The sequence below is a fragment of the Equus przewalskii genome, chromosome 21 (assembly GCF_037783145.1).
Source record: "Equus przewalskii isolate Varuska chromosome 21, EquPr2, whole genome shotgun sequence".
Taxonomy (NCBI): Eukaryota; Metazoa; Chordata; class Mammalia; order Perissodactyla; family Equidae; genus Equus; species Equus przewalskii.
The window spans coordinates 30,971,105-30,980,939 of record NC_091851.1 but is presented as its reverse complement, the minus strand read 5'-3'; the positions used below and the strand labels follow the sequence as shown (position 1 = coordinate 30,980,939).

The 9,835-nt window shown below is 49.3% G+C and overlaps 1 protein-coding gene across 2 annotated transcripts in view; it reads left to right on the top strand.

The window, feature by feature from the left end:
- The first annotated feature begins 44 nt into the window (after window positions 1–44).
- ZHX3 (zinc fingers and homeoboxes 3) overlaps window positions 45–9,835 on the top strand; it is a 132,340-nt gene continuing 122,549 nt past the window's right edge. Inside the window, exon 1 of one of the 2 annotated variants that reach the window (XM_070589231.1) lies at window positions 45–274. The gene's annotated coding sequence lies outside the window, so the exon portion shown is untranslated. The remainder of the gene's footprint in view (window positions 275–9,835) is intronic. The other variant, XM_070589226.1, reaches the window with a different exon arrangement.

Genomic DNA, 9,835 nt, shown 5'->3' with positions numbered 1-9,835 from the left:
CGCCCCCGCCCGTTCCCCATGCCCACGATAGGCGGGGAGGAGGGGGGTGGGGAGGGGGGGAGGGGGGGTGGGGGGGTGGGGGCAGGCTTCAGGCTCCGCCCACTCGTGCTCCGCCCCGCCCCCGCCCCCGCCCCGAGCTCTGGCGCGGCTTGGTGGAATGTCCGAGCGGCCCGTCACCAGCCCCACCTGCAGGAGCAGCGGTAATGCGAGGACTTTCGAATCGGGCCGACCTAGGCCCACCTGGCTTTGCTTCCCGCTCGCTGCGTGACCTTGGGTAAGTTCTTTCCACAATCTGAGCCCGTTTTCTGCTTTGTCAAAGGGGATAGCCACCTTGCAGTATTTTCAAGATAACATGAAATGACTTTGTGAGGCACCTGGCGCTCAAGCATCCCCTCCTCGGAGGCGGCTTTCCTTGACCCTCCACCCTCGCCCACCCCCGAGACTGGACGGGACCCTCGTATCATACACTCACATAACCCACAGCTGTAATTTCATATTTGCTTGGATGATTATTTGGTTATTGTCTGCCTCTTCATTTGAATTTGAACTTCGTAAGAGCAGGTCGCCCTTGAACCCCAGTGCCCAGTTCAGTGCCTGATGTACAGCAGGAGCTCAATAAATGCCCGCTCTCCTTCATTCTATCCATCCAACGCACTGGCGGAGCGGCAGCGAGCTCAATACCGCTACTGGCCAGCAGAGGGCAGGCGGTGACCAACCTTCTCGTCCAGCTGAGCGTCCTCTCCTCCCTCAGGCGCCGCGGAAGGAGCGGACGAGTCAGTCCAGGTGCGCGCACGTCTGAAGGATAGGTCAGCCCGTGAGCCGCGGGCAAGGTTCTGACCAGGGAACGGTTTTTTCCTTTGGATCTGTGGTTCGCGGCCTGTCTTGTATCAGACCTCTCTGACAACGTGTGAGGTTGCAGGGCTCCTGCAAAGAAGATCCGCTGAGAAGGATCAGAAGGTGAGGGAGTTTGCTGTGAAGAGAGAGGGCAGGGAGGAAGGCTCGGAGAGGTGGGGCGCAATGGCAGAGAGCCAGACTCAGAAAGTACTGGGCACGGGGGAGTAAGAGGTGGCTGCTATTGTTCTGTGACCCAAGATGACGGGGCCTGGTTGGATCCTTGGTTATCCTTGCTTTAGCAAAAGTCACGAACCCAGGCAATGTCTCCCTCGGTACCTCAGAAAAGCCCTGTTGGGAACAGAGCTATCTCAAGGTGGCCAGAGGGCAGTGTCATGCCACCAACATGTCTGTGGAAGCACTATATATAACAGTGAAACACTGGAAACATTGGGAATTCTTCCTGGGAGCCTGAGAAGAGAGGAGGGAAGGAGAGATCCGAGGCTGCAGCTGCAGATGCCACAGTCACTCTACCCTTTGAGCCTCAATTTCCTCATCTGCAAAATGGAGATGAAAACTACCTTGCAGGATTGTATTGGGAGGATTAGACCGGGTAAACTAAATCACTGGTTCTCAAACTTGGCTGCACGTTGGAATCACCATGCTCTGGGCAAACACGGATGCCTGGGGTACTGGGATTTTTAAAAACTCTCCAGGCGACTGTAATGTACAGCCAAGACTGAGAACTACTGAGCTAAATAAAATGCTGAACACAGGCAAGACACACACTAGGCATTCAATAATGTTTATCACGTATTTTTTTAAGATGGAGCATTGTTGCACCATCTTAAGATGGAAATTGTTTTGATTGTTCCTTGTTAGAGAAAAAAAAGTTGATATAAAGATTGTTGCAGAAATTGGATTTCTGACAGGCTTGTTTCCAGAACTATGAATGATCTGGGATTTGGTAATCATGGGTGTCGGGGAGTAGAGGCAGCCTCTGGTAGTATGACTTGTCCTAACACCCAACTGGGCTGAACGAGTCAGGGACCACCCTTGATCTAGCTTGCGGTCTGCATCTCCATCTCTGAGGTGTCCTCTGAGTGCGCAAACACCAGGGGTGCTTTTGTTTGCCCATTGCTGGGGTTACAGATAGAGGCTGTTTTCTCCTCTCCCTGGGTACACTCACCAGATGGGTACCTCCACCAGGTGGGCCTATACCACGGTGGGCAACTGTTTGTTCCTTGAGCAACCCACGAGTGCAGGTGACCCTTCCTTCTTTATGGAACTTGGTAGTTTTCTGTGCTTGGTTAAGTCACAGACCCAGGGATTATTTACTGTGCCTGCTGCTCCTTGCTGAGCGAACCTGGCATGAGGCGGGAGGACTTGCTCACCCTGGCCTGCAGCTGTGACCACTTGTCACGGTAGCAAGACTGACTACCAGAGCAGCTCCTCAGCCATCCTGGTGCCTCATTGAAGGTGGGAAGGGAGGCAGAGTAGCCTGTGGCTGGCTCCCTCCAGTGTGTAGCCTGGGGGGTTTGGGGGCAGGCAGTTGATGTCTGTCTAGGATTGTCAGATTTAGCAAATGAAAATAAAAGACACCCAGTTAAATTTGAACTTCAGATAAATGACAAATGGGGTTTTTTTTGGTATAAGTATATCCCATGCAGTATTTGGAATATACTTATACTAAAAAGTTAGTCACTGTTTATCTGAAATTGAAATTTAACTTCATACCCTTTATTTTTATAAATCTGGCAACCCTATGCCTGGCCAAATAGCCAAGGAGAACCCAGCACATGGGATCTGCTGCCTCCAATAGCCTCCTGCACAGTGTTGCCACATTCAGCTTCCACCTGTCACTGCCCTGCTCCAGAACTGTGTGTGGCTCCCAGCTGCTTCCACAGTGCAACTTGGACTCCCTGGCTGTTGTGCTGGGCCTTGCTCTTCTGCCAGCCCAGCTGTTCTGCTTGGGCTCTTTCCTACCTCTGCTCCTGCTGTCCCTGCTTGACACGTCTCCTACCCACTCCCAGTAACAATTGCAAACACTTATTGAGCACCTACTGGGTGCAGGTACCATGCTGAGTTCTTCATTTGCATTGTCTCATTGGTTTCTCATAAAACCTAGTATGGTAGGGACAGTAGTTACCCTGTTTTATTGATGAAGAAATGCTCTGATGCTCTAAGACAGTGATTGGTTTTGGGGTTTTTTTGTTTGTTTTTTTTTGCTGAGGAAGAGTCACCCTAAGTTAACATCCACTGCCAGTCTTCCTCTTTTTGTATGTGAGCTGCCACCACAGCTTGGCCACTGACAGATGAGTGGTGTAGGTCCATACTTGGGAACAAGACCCTGGCTGTGGAAGTGGAGCACACCAAACTTAACCACTATCAGCTGGCCCAGTAGTGATTCTTTTTTTTTTCCTGAGGAAGATTAGCTCTGAGCTAACATCCATGCCAGTCTTCCTCCACTCTACACGGGGGTCACAGCCACAGCATGGCTGACAAGTGGTGTGAGTCTCCGCTTGGGCTCCAAACCCACAAACTGGGGCCACTGAAGCAGAGAGCGCTGAACTCAACTCAACCAGTAAGCCCTGCCCTGCCCCCCCCACCCTGGCCCCTGCCCCCCCCCCAGTGATTCTTAAAGTGGGGTCCCTGGACCAGGAGCAGCAGCAGCACCTGGGAACTTGTTAGAAATGCAAACTCTCAGGTCCTGCCCTACCTCAGACCTCCTGAATCAGAAACTCTGGGGGTGGGGCCTGGCCATCTGTATTGTAATACGCCCCCTCCAACCAGGGGCTTTTGATGCATGCTGCCTAAGAGATGAAGTGATGGCAGGAGTCTCCTATCTAGGCAGAGGTATGGTGGACCTCCAGGCAGCATGTTCATGATCTGACTGAGCACCATTCCTGGGCCAGGCACTGGAGATGCTGCAGCGACCCCACAGTCTTGGGGGTGGGGCAGGCCGTGATGAAGGGGAGAAAGAAGGGAAAGAAGGAGAAGAACGGAGGAGCAGGCAGGCAGTTGGTAAGTAAGACAAGGAGGGCTGAAGTGGGCCAAGCCCAGGAGCCCAAAGCAGGATGGGAGGGATCAAGGAAAGCTTCCCTGAGTAGATATCTAGGCCTGGAAAATAAGTTGTAGTTTGTTAGATGAAGAATGGTGGGAACAGTGTTCCAGGTGTGGGGAACTAGTTTGCGCAAAGGCCCTGCAGAGCTGGGGGTAGTTCAGTCTTAAAGATGGAAGGTGAGGCGAGGGCAGTGGGGCGGGGGAGGAATCAGATCGTGCGAGGTGATCCTCTGCCCTCAGAGCAAAGGAAGGAACTTTAATGGGTATTGAGAAAAAGCTCTCTGGCTCCAGGTGGAGCGGACACCAGGGAAGGTAGTGTGGGGGGGGGGGGGGGCGGGCCCGAGGAGAACCCCAGGGTGTGCCTGCCCCTCGACCCAGGCTGCTTCTGCCCTCTAAGGCATCTGCAGACAAACACCCGCAATTGCAGCAGTGGGTAGGTATGTGGTTCCAAGGCCCGCTCTTTCCGGGGCTAAGAGGCGGGGCTGGGGAAGCAGCCTCCACCCCACCCTGCCCTGGCTCCGCCCATCCATCCCGCCCCTAATGGCCCCGCCTTCTGCCCCCCCCCCCCCCCCCCCCCCAACACACACACCGGCTGCCTGCTGGAGGAAGTCAGGCTCTAGGCTGCTGGCCTGGGTTGCTTTTCCTTTCCATCCATGTTCCCTTTCCGTGCTGATGTGGCTAAGGCTGCGCAGCTACTGGGACCTCTGCTCCTAATCTTTCGGGACAGGCCCTGGATGTGGTCAGGGATCCCTAGGCTGCAGGGCAGGAGACTTCTGTTGCTATCCCCTACTCCTGCCAACGACGCCTTTGGTGCCAGCCAAGGACTGACTGGGCCTGGCCAGGTTGCTTGGCAGTGTGGGCTGTGGCTGGGCAGTTCCCGGCTCCAACTGTCCTTCCCGGAAAAACGTCATTTTGGCTGAACCTTGGGAACCCGTTTGTGATTTCTAGCCTAGGGGAGAACACTGAAAGATCATTCACCACTGTATGAAATGGAGCTTCCTGTGTATCCTAAAATCTCTGCAGGACTTACCAACTTCCCCGTGGGCTGGACCTTCAGCAAGGGGACCTCCTATTCTTCCTCTTTTTGTTTGGGTATATCTCCTGCCCCCCACCCTCCATCTGGCATCCAGGACCATGGCTCATTATGCTTTGCACTTCAAGGAGGGTTTAGTGTGGTGCCTTCCACTTGAATAGATGTTCAAAAATATTGTTTAGGGAAGATCAATTTATACTGGGCCTGAATTATGTGTAGATGGAGTATATATAGAAGGGACAGTGGCAGTCTAAGTGGGTGCAGGTGGTGAGTGACGGCAAGGATGCTGGAGAAAGTGAGTGCAAAGAGATAGCCTATCTGGCCTTGAATATGGAGCAAAACCATGGGCATTGAGGAACCATCGCTGCTTGTTAAGCAGAAGAGTGACACAATGTTGCTAGCCACTGTTTTTCCTTTCCTCTGTCGATACAGTTAATGCCAATTCACTATTTTGATCTCAGCTCTCCTGTTACTTCCTCAGGGAAGCCTTCAGTGGCAGGCAGACTCTAAGGTGACTCCCTGTATCCCTGCCTCCTGGTGTTCTTGACTTTGTGTAATCCCTTCTGCTTGAGTATGAGTGAGACCTGTAACTTGCTTTAAACCAATAGACTATGGCAAAGGTGTGGGATGTCACTCCCATGATTACGTTACATCATAGAAGAGGTGCCATCAGACTAGCTCTGGAGACTCTCCTTGCTGACTTGATGAAGTAAACAGCCAAGTTGAGGAAGCCCACACGGCAAGGAGGTATGGGTGGGCTCTAGAAGCTGTGGCAGGTCTCCAGCAAGAAGCCAGAGTCCTCAGTCCTGCAGTCACAAGGAAGTGAATCCAGCCAATGACCTGAGTGAGCTTGGAAGTGCTTCTTCCCCACCTGAGCCTCCAAATGAGGATGCTGCCTGGCTGTCAGCTTGATTGTGGCTTTGTGAGTCCTGAAGCAGAAGACCCCATTAGCTGTGCCCAGACTCCTCACTCACAGAAACTGTGAGATAATAAGTATATGTTGTTCAAAGCTTCTAAGTTTGTAGTGATTTATTATACATCAATAGCTATCTAATACATTTTCCAGCTCGGTTAAATCTGCCTTACATAATCTTTCATAGCAACATATGTCTTTTCATCTTAGTGTTTTATGTGACACATTATTTACATATACCAGTTGAGGGATGCTGTCTTCATGAGGGCACTATTTACTCATCACTGTATCCCCAGAGCCTCACTTGGTGCTTGGTACACAGAAGAAGACCCACAATAAGTATGAGTTGCATGTGTTAGTGAGTGAATGCTCTTATTTAATCTTTATAACAACCTGGAGTAGTAGGAACCATTGTTACAAATGTCAAAAAGGAAACCAATCATTAATTTATACCCAAAAGTATACTGAACAAAATCTTACACTTAATACAGTTTTGGTCATGCATGCCACTCTGTCCTAATTTTTAGTGTGACCCAAGAATAATTTAAATGATTTGGGAGCAGGGTATAGATTGCACGATTGCGTGGTGTGACATCCTGCATGTAGCATTGCATTTTGCAAAAAGCACAACTATCCAAAGATAATTCCAGGCTCCTTGGTTTTCCCAAAGGCTTCTTTTAGCCCTTACTTAAACCATTCTTCTGAAATGTCTACCCTGTCACTGTCCTTTTAAACACTGCCAGACCTGTATCTGCCAATGCTTTGTATGATTCCAGCTGTTCTCCAACATCACTCTCATTGACTTCATAAAATTCTACGTCTTTGGCAAGACCTGCAGTTTCATTTTGGGCTCCACTTGGATTGCACTCTCAGAGGTCAAAGCCATCTGACAGCAAGATGCTGTTAAAACCAAAGTCAGTTCTGGTTAGATGTCTGCTCAGAATCCTCCAATGGCTCCCAGCCTCACACTTCCCATCTCTCCACCCTCCTCTCCCACTCCTCTCCCCCTCACTCACTCTGCAGCCACCACATTCACCTCCTTGCGACTCCTCAAACATGCCACTCACACTCCCCGCTTTGCCCTGGTGGTTTCCGCTGCCCAGAATGCTCTTTCTCCAGGCACCCAAATGACTCACTCCCTCACCCACCTCAAGACTGCTCAGATGTCACCTTTCTACCCTCACCCATCTGCCTTTCCCTGTTCTAATCTTTTCCAGTAGCACTAATCACCTTCTCACATGCTAATATAAATTACTGATTTGGCGTTTGTCTGTCTCCCCCCATGAGACTGTAGGCCCCATGAGGACAAGATGTTTGATCTATCTTATGATATATCCCAAGACCTTTCTGGCACATAGTAGGTCTCCAATGAAGATTAGTGAGTGAATGACCTCATCTGATGGTCTTGCTCCTGGCCCATTTTCCCCTGGCCTCTCTCTCCACCCTGCCCAGGTGATATGCCTTGCTGGTTTCTGCCTGACTCAGTAGGGCCTTCCCAGGACGCCAGTGTTTGGACCTGACTGCATCCCTGACAAGTCTCCAGCTGGTGTGAAATACTAAATTCCAGCTTTTTAGATTTTTTAAGGGTTAAAGAGGAAGGAGTAAGGAAAAAGAAGGGAGATGACGAGGGAAGCAATGGGCAGAGTGGACAGGGTGGAGGGAGAAGATAGTCACAGATTTTCCTGGGGACCCCACCCAGTCAGCTTTCCAGGCAGCTCAGAGGAGCAGCCAGCGGTATGTGACAGCTGTGTGCCACGTGGCAGAAGCGGTCCTGTTGAGTCGTGGGACGCACAGCCACACTGCTTTACAGAGTGTGGTGTGTGGAGTATTTTTGTTTTTTACAGCCCATCTGTTTGTGTAATGACTTCCTCCCTTAGCCTTGTTCACCGAGGTGTCCCTGAGCGACCAGCTGAGTCACCGCATTCCTTGCAGCTTAAAACACTGGCCCAAGCACCGAGGTTCAGTTCCTTCATGTAGGTGGGACCTCAGAAGGCTGCCGGGGAGTGCCCCAGAAAGACAGGCTCAAGAGCTCCCATCTCTAACCTGCACCCTTCCCCAAAAACATGATTAAAAAAACAAGTAAAACTAGAGAAGAAATTCCATCTGCTAAGCACTGGGGAATGGCCGCAGCCATGTGCCACAGCCTGAAGAATTATTTGTCAGCAACCGTGAAGTGAATACCAAATTGAAGGGGGGCACCGGGAACCCATGTCCAGGCCGTCTGTCCTGTTGCAGTGTGAAGGGTCAGAAACCCAAGGGAAGAAACTGGGAATGCTCATGCTCAGCTGGCAGGAGTGGAAACTTGCTCAGACCTTGTGTAAATAAGCAAGTAGTTCTCGGTAAAATAATGTATGCGTAGGGCATGTAGTTCAGCAATCTTTCTCCTTGAAATATATTTTGAAGAACCTTTGCTCAGGTACATAAGAAGACAAGGAGGAGGTTATTTATGATAGCGTTGTTCATGGCTTAGGTGAACAGGAGGCAAGGGAGGTACTGGGAAATGAGTTAATAAACCGTGGTGGATGTGTACCTTTTGTACCTGCGCAAACTCTCTTCAAAATGTATTTTGAGAAATGAGATTGTTGAACTACATGCCCTATGCTGTCTTAATTTTATGGAGAGCTACCTGCTTATTTTACAGCTTATTTCTACACAGCAGTAAGAAGCTACAGATTAGACACACACATAACAGCGTGGATGGAACTTACAGTGTTCAGAGGAGGAAACAGTAGAAGAGATTTAAAGCACAACATTCTTCCGATTTTATTGAAGTATGACTGATGTACAATAAACCACACATTTAAAGTATACATTTGAGTTTTGACATGTGTAGATACCTGTGAAACCATCACCACAATCAAGATAATTCATATATCCATCATGCCCCAAAGTATGAAGTAGTTCTGTCTATATTAAAATGGACAGATGTTTAGCACCTATTATTGTTTTAAAAAAAAGTTCAACAGTGTATATAATATAATCCCGTAGTTATAATAACAAAAAATGTTTAGGGGCAGGCCCGGTGGCACAGCGGTTAAGTTTGAATGTTCCACTTCGGCAGACCAGGGTTGGCCGGTTCGGATCCTGGGTGCGGACATGGCACTGCTTGGCAAGCCATGCTGTGGTAGGCGTCCCACACATAAAGTAGAGGCAGATGGGCACGGATGTTAGCTCAGGGCCAGTCTACCTTAGCAAAAAGAGGAGGATTGGCAGCAGATGTTAGCTCAGGGCCAATCTTCCTCAAAAAAAAAAAAAGTTTAGATACCCTGAAAAAAAGAGAACATATACCAAATTTAATTATGTTTGTTGTTGGGAATCTTGTGAAAACTGTGTGACCCCATTTTGCTAATGTGTCTTGGACCTCAGATATTGCCCATGTCTGTTGTCCCATATTATGGTCTCCATGATGAAGGTTTAGCACACTAGACATTTGTCATTATGGCCCCCTAACTTTGGGTGACTTTATTAAAATGTCACTCAGGTCATCACAATGGACTCTGACAGAAGGGGTAGCTGCCTCTTGTCCTCCACCCTCACGTCAGAGAACTGTGTCAATAACTTCCCTCAACTCACCTCCAGGACTGTTTTCTCTCATCATCCCTTCAAACAGGAGATATTCCAGCAGTGGCTGGGGACAAAAGAGTGATTCCCCAACTTGTTTTCAAATCCATCTTTTGTTACCACTCTGTGTATCTCATGAGTACAGGAGTGGCGGAAGATTGTAGGGGCCAGGGCATGTTTCGTTTTGTCTGGTTATGGGTTTTAGGTAAAGGCAGTCATTAAGTGTGTATTCTCTTGTGTCTGGCTTCTTTAACTCCACATCATTTATAAGCGTTTTCCATGTTGTTGCGTGCAGCTGTGGATCATTCACAATTAGTGCGATATATAGCATTCTATTGAGTGAATATACCATAATTTATCTTTTCTACTACTGATTGACATTTGGATTGTTTCCAACTTGGGGCTACTGTAAATAATGCTGCTGTGAACATTCT